Below are 12,642 nucleotides of genomic sequence, written 5' to 3'. Positions count from 1 at the left end.
CTCCCAAAGTGCTAGGATTACAGGTGTAAGCCACCGTTCCTGGCCTGTGCCTCACTTTTCTTATCTGTAACATTGGGGTAATTTTAGCACTTACTTTACAGTATTGTTGCAAGGGTTAAATAAGCAAGGTCAGGACTAGGGGGCGGTTAATGAGGTACTCCTCTTAAAGCACAAAATTTAAAGAGGCATCAAAAATCTCAATAATCAAGACAATAACTGTTTTTTTTTCTTTTTTTCTTTTTTTAAGAAAGAGGCTAGGCATGGTGGCTCACGCTTACCTGAGCACTTTAGGAGGCTGAGGAGGGCAGACAACTTGAGCCCAGGAGTTTGAGACCAGCCTGGGCAACATGGCAAACTCCGTCTCTACAAAAAATACAAAAATTAGCCAGACATGGTGGTGCATGCCTGTAGTCCCAGCTACTAGGGAGGCTGAAGTGGGAGGATTGCTTGAGCCGGGGAAGTCGAGGCTCCAGTGAGCCATGAGTGTGCCACTGCATTCTAGCATGGGAGACAGAGTAAGACCGTGTCTCAAAAAAAATAAAATAAAGGCCAGGCACGGTGGCTTACGCCTGTAATCCCAGCACTTTGGAAGGCCAAAGTGGGTGGATCACCTGAGGTCAGGAGTTCAAGACCAGCCTGGCCAACACAGTGAAACCCCATCTCTACTAAAATTATAAAAATTAGCTGGGTGTGGTGGTACACGCCTGTAATCTCAGCTACTCGGGAGGCTAATATAGGAGAATCACTTGAGCCCAGGAAGTGGAGGTTACGGTGAGCCAAGATCACGCCACTGCACTCTAGCTCGGGAGACAGAGCGAGACTTCATCTCAAAATAGATAGATAGATAGATAGATAGATAGATAGATAGATAGATAAAATAAAAAAGAGATGGAGTCTCACTATGTTGCTCAGGCTGGCCTCAAAATCCTGGGATCAAGTGATGCTCCCCCTCAGCCTCTCAAAGTGCTGGGATTACAGGCATTAGCTACCATGCCCAGCCAATAATCAAGGCATATATTTTAATATAATTTTATTTTTCTTTTTTTTGAGATGGAGTCTCGCTCTGTTGCCCAGCCTGGAGTGCAGTGGTGCAGTCTCGGCTCACTGCAACCTCCACACCCTGGGTTCAAGTGATTCTCCTGCCTCAGCTTCCTGAGTAGCTGGGATTACAGGCACATGCCACCATGCCCGGATAATTTTTGTAATTTTAGTAGACACGAGATTTCAACATGTTGGCCAGGCTGGTCTTGAACTCCTGGGCTCAAGTGATCTGCCCACCTCAGCCTCCCAAAGTGCTGGGATTACAGGCATGAGCCTCTATGCCCGGCCTTAATGTAATTTTTAAAACTCAAAAATATTGCAAAAAAATTCATGTTGAACAAAACATCAACATTTTAAATAATGACTGAATTTGACACTTGCGTGGGCACTTGCATGACTGGGGTTTACTGGTCTCACCGTAATCTCAGTCCTGTGGGATCCTGTCTATATTTAAATTTTTAAATGAGATGCTACATATCAAACCTTAGAACAGTGTCCGGCACCATGCAAGTGCTCAGTAAAATAATAATGATGAGGCCAGGTGCAGTGGATCACTCCTGTAATCCCAGTACTTCGGGAAGTCAAGGCAGGAGGATCACTTGAGCCCAGGAGTTTGAAACCAGCCTGGGCAACATAGCAAGACCCTGTCGCTACAAAAATAAAAATTAAGGCCAGGCACGGTGGCTCACAAGTGTAATCCTAGCACTTTGGGAGGCCAAGGTGGGTGGATCACGAGGTCTAGGAGCTTGAGACCAGCCTGGCCAACATGGCAAAACCCCATCTCTACTAAAAATACAAAAAATTAGCTGGGTGTGGTGGCACGCGCCTGTAGTCCCAGCTACTCAGGAGGCTGAGGCAGGAGAATTGCTTGAACCTGGGAGGTAGAGGTTGCAGTGAGCAGAGATCACACCACTGCACTCCAGCCTGGGTGACAGCGCAAGACCCCATCTCAAAAAAAAAAAAAAAAAGTAGTCAGGTGTGGTGGTTAACGCCTATAGTACTAGCTCCTTGGTAGGCTGAGATGAAAGAATCACTTGAGCTCAGAAGTTTGAGGCTACAGTGAGCTCCACCACACTTCAGCCTGGGTGACAGGGCAATACCTGTGTCCAAAATAGATAAATAAATAAAATGATGATTATGATGGATAACATAATGATGTAAGCCACTGTGGGTCCTATTCTGTCTTCAGGTCAATGGTACACATAGTGTATTTGACACACAGAGAGAATCATATTTTAACCTCCATATGTCAGAATTTGTATCAGTAACAATTATGAAATAAAACAAATAATCATGGCCAGAAAGTAAACATAGTGAAAATTTTATTTTTTATTTTTATTTTTTTTGAGACGGAGTCTCGCTCTGTTGTCTGGGATGGAGTGCAGTGGCGCGATCTCAGCTCCCAGAAAGCTCTGCCTACCGGGTTCATGCCATTCTTCTGCCTCAGCCTCCCGAGTAGCTGGGACTACAGGTGCCCGCCACCATGCCCAGCTAATTTTTTGTATTTTTAATAGAGACGGGGTTTCACCATGTTAGCCAGGATGGTCTCGATCTCCTGACCTTGTGATCCACCTGCCTCGGCCTCCCAAAGTGCTGGGATTACAGGTGTGGGCCACCATGCCTGGCCAAATATTTATTTTATTTAACTACATATATATACTCAAACTAATAAAAATGTCTTGAAAATGAAATAAAAATTACAATCCAAAATGGAAAAGTAGGGGGCTATGCATGGTGGTTCATACCTTTAATCCTAGCACTTTGGGAGGCTGAGGCAGATGGATGGCTTGAGCCCAGGAGTTCGAGACCAGCCTGGGCAACATGGCAAAACCCTGTCTCTAAACAAATTGCAAAGATTGGCTGGGCACAGTGGCTCACGCCTGCAATCCTAGCACTTTGAGAGGCCAAAGCAGGTGAATCACCTGAGGTCAGGAGTTCGAGACCAGCCTGGCCAACATGGTGAAACCCCGTCTCTACTAAAAATATAAAAATTAACTGGGCATGGTGGTGCATGCCTGTAATCCCAGCTACTTGGGAGGCTGAGGCAGGAGAATCGCTTGAACCTGGGAGGTGGAGGTTACAGTGAGCTGAGATCGTGCCACTGCACTCCAGCCTGGGTGACAAGAGTAAAACTCCATCTCAAAAAAAAAAAAAAAATTAGCTAGGCATGGTGGTGGGCATCTGCACTCCCAGCTTCCCGAGAGGCTGAAGTGGGAGGATTACCAGAGCCAGGCAAGTCAAGGCTACAGTAAGCTATAATCACACCACTGCACTCCAGCCTGGGTGACAGGGCGAGACCCTATCTCGAAAAAAAAAAGAAAAATAAAAATGTTGGGGAGGGCGGGCACAGTGGCTCACACCTGTAATCCCAGAACTTTGGGAGACTGAGGTGGGTGAATCACTTGAGCCCAGGAGTTTGAGACCAGCCTGGTCAACATGGTGAAACCCCATCTCTACCAAAAATACAAAAATTAGCCAGTGTCATAACCTGGTCTCAAAATAAATAAATAAATAAATAGATTAAAAAAATTTTTTAAGCACAAAAGGGAAAAAAGTAATGGACTAATAGTTTTTAATTATATTTATAGATTTTTTTTTTTTTTTTTTTTTACAAAAGGGAACATACGTACATACAAGAAGCAATGCCTCCAAAAGTGTGGACTTGGCTGAGTGCAGAGAATAATTTGCACAAAGAATGACAGAATTGAAGCAATTCAAATTTTTTCCCTTGCTTTTTTTTTTTTGTTTGAGATGGCGTCCCGCTCTGTCGCCCAGGCTGGGGTGCACTGGCGTCATCTTGGCTCACTGCAAGCTCCACCTCCCAGGTTCACGCCATTCTCCTGCCTCAGCCTCCCGAGTAGCTGGGACTACAGGCGCCCGCCACCACGCCTGGCTAATTTTTTGTATTTTCAGTAGAGATCGGGTTTCACAGTGTTAGTCAGGATGGTCTCGATCTCTTGGCCTCGTGATCCACCCGCCTTAGCCTCCCAAAGTGCTGGGATTACAGGCATGAGCCACTGCGCCCAGCTCTTCCCTTGTTTTTACAGTTACTGTGCTATCACTGTTGATTTCAAATTTGTTGTTTAAATGCAAGGATGTGGAGACATGAACTACTCCCAAAGTGAGCTCCCATGATTTCGACCTACTGGGGACTCTCAAACTAAAGGTGCTTTGTAGCTGACTCCCTGTGTGCTGGGGGCCAAGCATATAACTCAGAGTTATCCAAATTAGCTTCCATGTAGAATATATTACTTATTAAACGTTAGGTAATAAAAACATATGATTCTGCAGCTTACATATGTTCCTAAAACTTACGGTAGTCCCTCTGCTTTGGGAGGCCGAGGTGGGAGGATCCCTTGAGCCCAGGAATTTGAGGCTGCAGCGAGCTGTGATTGTGCCACTGCCCTTCAGCCTGGCTGACAGAGGGAAACTCTGTCTCTTAAAAAAAAAAAAAAAAAAGAACAAAAAACAAAAACCTCACAGCAATCACAACAATTAGTACTTTGACCAACAGAGGGATCTCTTTAGGAAGGATGATTTTATTTTATTTATTTATTTATTTATTTTTTTTTTTTTTTGAGGCGGAGTCTCGCTCTGTCACCGGGACTGGAGTGCAGTGGCCAGATCTCAGCTCACTGCAAGCTCCGCCTCCCAGGTTCACGCCATTCTCCTGCCTCAGCCTCCCGAGTAGCTGAGACTACAGGCGCCCGCCACCTCGCCCGGCTAGTTTTTGTATTTTTAGTAGAGACGGGGTTTCACCGTGTTAGCCAGGATGGTCTCGATCTCCTGACCTCGTGATCCGCCCGTCTCGGCCTCCCAAAGTGCTGGGATTACAGGCTTGAGCCACCGCGCCTGGCCGGAAGGATGATTTTATCACCAACATTATTTAGAATTGCCAAGCCATGGTGAGAGTAAAAAGCAGACCTACCCAGTTTCACTGATGTTTCTATTTTATCTTTTTTTTTTTTAACTTTTTTTGTAGAGATGGGGTTTCGCCATGTTGCCCAGGTTGGTCTTGAACTCCTGGGCTCAAGCAATCCGCCTGTCTCAGCCTCCCAAAGTGCTGGGAGTACAGGCGTGAGCCATGGCACCTGGCCTCACTAATGTTTTTAAATTCTCTACAGACAAAGCATGCCTTATTTCTTCCACATGGCAGACTCACCACCACCCTTACCTGATTCACCTCTGCCTCAGGCTACCGGTTTCCCATCTTTGGCCAAGACAAAGGCCCCTTCCAAAGCTGACAACATTCCACTACTTTTTTTTTTTTGAGATGGAGTCTCGCCCTGTCACCCAGACTGGAGTGCAATGGCATGATCTGAGCTCACTGCAACCTCTGCCTCCTGGGTTCAAGCCATTTTCCTGCCCCAGCCTCCTGAGTAGCTGGGATTGCAGGCGCGCACCACCACTCCCCGCTAATCTTTAGTAGAGACAGGGTTTCACCATGTTGGCCAGACATGGTATCGAACTCCTGACTTTGTGATCCACCCACCTCAGCCTCCAAAGTGCTGGGATTACAGGCATGAGCCACTGCACCCAGTCCTTTTTTTTTTTTTTTTTTTTTTTGAGATGGAGTCTTGCTCTGTCACCCAGGCTGGAGTGCAGTGGCGTGAATTTTTATTTCCTGGTTTCAAGTGATTCTCCTGCCTCAGTCTCCCAAGTAGCTGGGATTATAGGCGTGCACCTTGATGCCCGGCTAATTTTTGTAGTTTTAGTAGAGACGGGGTTTCGCCATATTGGCCAGGCTGGTCTCAAACTCCTGACCTCAAGTGATCCATCTGCTTCAGTCTTTCAAAGTGCTGGGATTACAGGAATGAGCCACTGCGCCTGGCCAACTTTATTTTATTAATTCTTTTATAAAAAGAGACAAAAACTACTTCTAAATCCACTCTTTCTAATTTTGGCTCTACAAGCTATTTCCAGCCAATGACCCTGGGTAAGTCTGTTTTCTCATTTGGAAATGGAAGTAACAGTCCCTGCCCATGCCTTACCCCTGTGAGGGCTCCATGAAGCAGTGGGGGAGAAGAGTGTTTAGAAAGAGGGAGGCACCACCCAGGTGGCAGGTGTACACAGATGGCAGGCCTTGACAACAAAGTTGATTATATTCTTCTGAGGTCACTGGATCCAGGATCTGGGAGAGGGGAAGGGGATCTGGTGGGTGCTAGACTGCAATCACTGAGTTAGATTTTTTCCTTCCAGGAAAAGGCTAGATCCTCTTGGCCAGGAGGCAGAGGACTGATCACCATGACCTGGCCTGCTCTGCTGCTGGATCAGAGCCTGGCTGGATAGAGAAGCTTCTCTTCCAGTGGAAGGTGGCCAAGGAGCAGGGTACAAAGAAACACTGAAACCCACTGGCTCTTGTCCTGGGAAGCACCCGGAAAAGAGCTCACCTATTTGTTTAACTGTCTTCCCCAAAGAAAATGTAACTTTTTTTTTTTTTTTTTTGAGACAGGGCCTCATTCTGTCTCCCAGGCTGGAGTGCAGTGCCATAATCATTGCTCAGTGCAGCCTTAACATCTCAGGTTCAAACCATCCTCCTGCCTCAGCCTCCTGATTAGCCGGGACTATAGGCACATGGCGCCAGGCATTTTTGTGGAGACAGGGTCTCACTATGTTGCCCAGGCTGGCCTCAAACTCCTGGGCTCAAGCAAGCCTGCCTCAATCTCCCAAATTGCTGGAATTACAGGCATTAGCCACTGTGTCTAGCCACAGAATGTAACTTTCTAGAGCGGGGGTCTTTTTTTGGGGGAAGCTCAAACAGCAGAAATGTATTTCTCACAGTTCTGGAGGTTGGGAAATCCAAGATCAAGGTGCTACCAAGGTATATTTCATTCTGAGGACTCTTCCCTTGACTTGTCATCAGCCACCATCTTGCCGTGTGCTCACATGACCACATGACCTCTTCTTTGTGAGCTTGAGAGACAGGGAGTAAGCTATCTGGTGCCTCTTCTTATTAGGGCACTGTCTTAGTCCATCTAGGCTGCTACAACAAAATACTTTACGGTGGGTAATTTATCAAAGACAGAAATTTATTTCTCCCAGTTCTGGAGGCTAGGAAGTCCAAGATCAAGGCCCCAGAAGATTTGGTGTCTAGTGACGACCAGTTCCTCATCCAGAGCACTTTCTATGTGTCCTCACATGGCAGAAAGGCAAGGCAGCTCTCTGGTGCCTCTTTTTTTTTTTTTTTTTTAATTTCTATTTATTTATTTTTAGGCAGAGTTTACCTCTTTTTGCCCAGGTGATCCGCCTGCCTCAGCCTCCCAAAGTGCTGGGATTACAGGCGTGAGCCACTACGCCCGGCCTCTGGTACCTCTTTTTTTTTTTTTTTTATACTTTACATTCTGTGATATATGTGCAGAACATGTAGGTCTGTTACACAGGTATACACATGCCATGGTGGTTTGCTGCACCCATCAACCCGTCATCTACATTAGGTATTTCTCTTAATGGTGTCCCTCCCCTAACCTACCTCACCCCCTGAACAAACTTTTTTTTGAAAGAGCCAGCTAGTAAATATTTTAGGCTTTTCAGGCCATATGGTCTCTGTTGCAAGTACTCAACTCTGCTGTTGTAGTGAGAAAGCAGCCATAGACGATACGTAAACGGAACGTGGCTGTGTTCCAATAAAACTTTATTTATGGATACTACAATATGAATTTCATATAACTTTCACATGTCATGAAATATTCTTTTGACTTTTAAAATGATTTAAAAATCTAAAAACCATTCTTAACTTGCGAGCATACAAACACAGTAGGCCAGATTTATCGTGTGGGCCACAGTTTGTGCGCCTCTATCCTAGAGGGCAGGGACTGTCTTCTCCTCTGCTGTATTCCCAGTGCCTAGAACAGTGCCTGGCATGTAGCTGGTGCTCAGTAACTATTTGTTGATGATCAGCTGCTCCTTCTTCTGCCCCTTTTAACTCCAATTCCCTGCCCAACTCTTCCTGCTACTATATCACCTCTGCTGTCACCTCCTGTCCTCTCTGATGCCAGCAACCAAAGTCAGCCTCATCCCCAGGCTCCAGGACAACGGTACTGCTCTGTGGAGGAGCTCACTGTCTAATGCTCCGCCTTGCTCTCCTTCACCCGCTGCAGTTCTGGACCATGCCACCTGCATGCTTCTGTTCCTCCTCTTCCTCCCTGACCACTCCCTCTTTTTTTTTTTTTTTTTTTTTGCTAATTGCAGTGACTTTATTTTAAAGGGTTTTCAGACTTATAGAAAGGGGCTTTTTAGATGGGGCTGTGTCACTAGTCAACCATCTTCACTGTGGAGTCCTAATCACTATGATGTTTGTTTTGTAGATCACAAGGATTCATTCAAATTGTCTCTTCCATTCCTTCATAATAGGTTACATAGTCTGAAAGTACACCCCTCCTTCTCTAGTACATTGCATTCAAACAGGTTGCTGCTACTTCTCTACTGTCATTAATCTTTTCATCATCTTCTTATTCCTCTTAGCACAGTTAGGGCATAACATAGTATCTTCTATTCCTGGGGATGGGACAATGCAGACAGATAACAAGAAGAGAGAAATCATCCTCCCGTGAGTGGTAGGCACCCAGGCCTGACCTGCATGAAACCGCAGGTGCACCCAACGCTTTGTGTCTGCCGAGAGAAGTCTGCCATGGACCACACACCACCTGACTCCATAGGCTTGCATCAAAAAGACCTCAAGAGAAACAGGAATGGAACATGAATTCACAGCCTTAGGCTGAACAGCCCTTGCAGCAATTCTTGCCCGTGATGCCAACATGGCTCCCTGCGCTGAAGTTATTACTTCAACTGTATTAGTCTCTTCTGCTCACTCATTCATCTCATAAGTTTTCTGAAGCCGTGCTGTCTTGGTCACTGCCTTGCATTTCCTCGAACATTGCTGTAATCTGGTTCCTTGTGACACTTCAGGTATATCTTGCTGTTGTTCAGGGTAAGCATGCCTATGGACCCTCAGATAAACTTCGATTTTCTTGCCATTGGTACTCAAACTGAGTTGTTGGCACCAGTCCTGTAAAGAGTCCCAACACACCTTATTAATGGGAGGCAAAATGGTTGGCAAGGGAAGAGCTGGCACTTTGCATCTAGCTTTTTGTGGAGCTGTAAATTGTTCATTTGTTTGAAGCAGATGACCTTGATTGTATTTCATGGGCTTCTCCAGTTTGACATCAGAAGTTGAAGAAACACTTGGTTCCGTTTGTTCCATATTTGGATCATCTTTAACTGGCACCAATGTCAAAATCACACTTTCCCCATCATCTACTTCCCCCTCAAAGAAATTCTTCTTGCTGCTATCCAAATTTGAGTCTGACATTTTTCAGCAACACCCGTCTTGCCCATTCGGTAATATGTTGTTTTAAAAATTAGGCCGGGCAAGATGGCTCATGCCTGTAATCCCAGCACTCTGGGAGGCCCAGGCAGGCAGATCACTTGAGTCCAGGAGTTCGAGATCAGCCTGGGAAACATGGTGAGACTCCCATCTCTACCAAAAAATACAAAAATTAGATGGGCGTTGTGGCGCGTGCCTATAATCCCACCTACTTGGGAGGGGGTAGTGGGAGGACTACCACTCCCTCTTTTTTTTTTTGTGATGCAGTCTCACTCTGTGGCCCAGGCTGGAGTGCAATGGCGCAATCTCGGCTCACTGCAACCTCCGCTTCATGGGTTCAAGTGATTCTCCTGCTCAGCCTCCCGAGTGGCTGGAACTACAGGCGTATGCCACCACGCCTAGCTAATTTTTGTATTTTTAGTAGAGATGGGTTTCACCATGTTGGCCAGGCTTAAAACCACTCCCTTTGGCTTCATTGTCTACCAGTCCCTGATCACAGTCAGAGGAGTTCCTCTACGCTGAGGCCTCATGCCTTCACTGCACACAAGTGCAGAACCCACTCAGTGAACCCCAGGCCCCAGTCTCTGGCTCTTCCGCTTCTTTGCAGGGGGAAGAATTTGGAGAAAAGAAGGAAGTCTATGATTGTCACCTACCATTTCTTTTTTTCTTTTTCTTTTTCTTTTATTTATTTTTTTGAGACAGACTCTCACTCTGTTGCCCAGGTTGGAGTGCAGTGGTGAGATCTCGGCTCACTGCAAGCTCCGCCTCCCAGTTCACGCCATTCTCCTGCCTCAGCCTCCCAAGTAGCTGGGACTACAGGCGCCCACCACCACACCTGGCTAATTTTTTGTTTTTTTTTTTTTTTTTTTTTTTTTTTTTTTTGAGACGGAGTCTTGCTCTGTCCCCGGTCTGGAGTGCAGTGGCCGTCTCAGCTCACTGCAAGCTCCGCCTCCCGGGTTTACGCCATTCTCCTGCCTCACCTCCCGAGTAGCTGGGACCACAGGCGCCCGCCACCTCGCCCGGCTAGTTTTTTCGTATTTTTAGTAGAGACGGGTTTCACCGTGTTAGCCAGGATGGTCTCGATCTCCTGACCTCGTGATCCGCCCGTCTCGGCCTCCCAAGTGCTGGGATACAGGCTTGAGCCACCGCGCCCGGCAATTTTTTGTATTTTTAGTAGAGACGGGGTTTCACCGTGTTAGCCAGGATGGTCTCGATCTCCTGACCTCGTGATCCACCCGCCTCGGCCTCCCAAAGTGCTGGGATTATAGGCATGAGCCACCACGCCCGGCTGTCACCTACCATTTCTATGGAGCACCTATCGTGTGCCAGGTGCTACACAGGTATTTTATTGCCTGATCTCACTTAATACTCATAACCACCTCTAGTTTTCCAAGGCACAAACTGAGGCTCAGAGGGGTTAACTGAAATACTCAAAGTCACACAGCTAGGAGGTAGCCAGACCGGGATTAGAGCCAGGGTTGGTGTGGCTCCATTCACAAGTACATTTTGAGGGCCTACAGTATATCATATGTATCCAGAGAAACAACAGTAAACAGACAAGTCCTGCTCATGGAGCTTTGTTCTAGTGGGAGAAACAAACAGGTAAATATATAACAGGACTGCTAGTAAAGAGGTTTGCCATGAAAAATAAAAAGATAACATAGGTTATATCACTGATGGAGAGCTTTTTTTTTTTTTTCAGACAGTCTCGCTCTGTCACTCAGGCTGCAGTGCAATGGCGTGATCTCTGCTCGCTGCAAACTCCGCCTCCTGGGTTCAAGTGATTCTCCTGCCTCAGCCTCCCAGAAAGCTGGAATAACAGGCGTGCGTGCCACCACGACTGGCTGATTTTTGTATTTTTAGTAGAGACGGGGTTTCATCATGTTGGCCAGACTGGTCTCAAACTTCTGACCTCAAGTGATCCGCCCACCTCAGCCTCCCAAAGTGCTGGGATTACAGGCGTGAGCCACCGTGCCTGGCCAAGGGGAACTAAGAAAAGCAAAGTCCTCTCCAGGAGGTGACATTTGAGCAGAGGTGTGAATGAAGTAAGAGAGTGAACCCTGAGAACTGGAGAAAGAACGTTCCAGGTGGAGGGCACAGCAGGAGCAGAGCCTGATGGAAGCATACCGGGCATGTCCAGTGATCCGCAAAGATACCTGGTGGCAGGAGGGCAGCAAACTAGGGACAGAGTGGTAGGAGAGGGTGACCAAGGGAGTGGGCTGAGGCCTGGGGGCCTTCTCAGACTTGGCCAAGACTTTGGATTTTGTTTGAAGTGTAATGCGGGAGGCACAGGAGAGTTTCAAGCAGAAGGATGAGGGATCAGATGAGGGATGAGACAGACAAGAGACTCTGCCCCCTGGCTCCATCACTGCCACCCACTGTGTACACACTGAGCTCTCCTGGACCCCTTTCTGAAGTTAGCATAGTGAAGTGATCAAGAGCACTGGCTTTCAGGTCTGAGAAAAGTGAATTCCCAGCCCAGCTGCAATACTTACTGACTGTCTGACCATGGCAATCCTGTTCCTCTCTAAGCCTCAGTTTTCTCATCTGGAAAATGGGGACAAATGAGGACAATAAATTTTTTTTTTTTTTAAACTGAATCTTGCTCTTTCACCCAGGTTGGAGTGCAGTGGTGCAATCTCGGATCATTGCAAGCTCCACTTCCTGGGTTCATGCCATTCTCCTGCCTCAGCCTCCCGAGTAGCTGGGACTACAGGCGCCCGCCACCATGCCCGGCTAATTTTTTGTATTTTTAGTAGAGACAGGGTTTCACCGTGTTAGCCAGGATGGTCTTGATCTCCTGACCTCGTGGTCGGCCTACTTCGGCCTCCCAAAGTGCTGGGATTACAGGCGTGAGCCACCCCGCCCAGCCGATGACAATAATTTTTGTCTCATGGCATTGTATCGTTGGGGTGATTTGATGATCTCTTACTTGTAAAACACTTAGCTCCAGGCAGGCTACATAGTGCTCTCTCAATAAGCACTCATAGTTTGTTACTATTTTTTTTTTTTAAGTTTTTTGAGGCAGGATCTTGCTCTTTTGCCCAGGCTGCAGTGCAGTGGCTCAATCATAGCTCATTGCAACCTCAAACTCCTGGGCTCAAGCTATTCTCTGGCCTCAGCCTCCAAGTAGCTAGGACTACAAGTGCGTGCCACCATGCCCAGCTAATGTTTTTATTTTTAGTAGAGATGGGATCTTGCTATGTTGCCCAGGCTGGCCTCAAACTCCTGGTCTCAGGCAATCCTCTTGGCTCAGCCTCCCAAAGTGCTGGGATTAC

General features: G+C 46.9%; 1 pseudogene; it reads right to left on the bottom strand.

Moving 5' to 3' along the window:
* Positions 1-7,676: 7,676 nt before the first annotated feature.
* Positions 7,677-9,349, bottom strand: LOC117093923 (annotated as a pseudogene).
* Between the last annotated feature and the right edge of the window lie 3,293 nt (positions 9,350-12,642).

The sequence above is a fragment of the Trachypithecus francoisi genome, unplaced genomic scaffold (genome assembly GCF_009764315.1).
Source record: "Trachypithecus francoisi isolate TF-2019V2 unplaced genomic scaffold, Tfra_2.0 Lachesis_group12, whole genome shotgun sequence".
In the NCBI taxonomy this organism is placed as follows: Eukaryota; Metazoa; Chordata; class Mammalia; order Primates; family Cercopithecidae; genus Trachypithecus; species Trachypithecus francoisi.
Note: the sequence above shows the minus strand (reverse complement) of the source record. Positions and strands in the feature narration are given on the sequence as shown.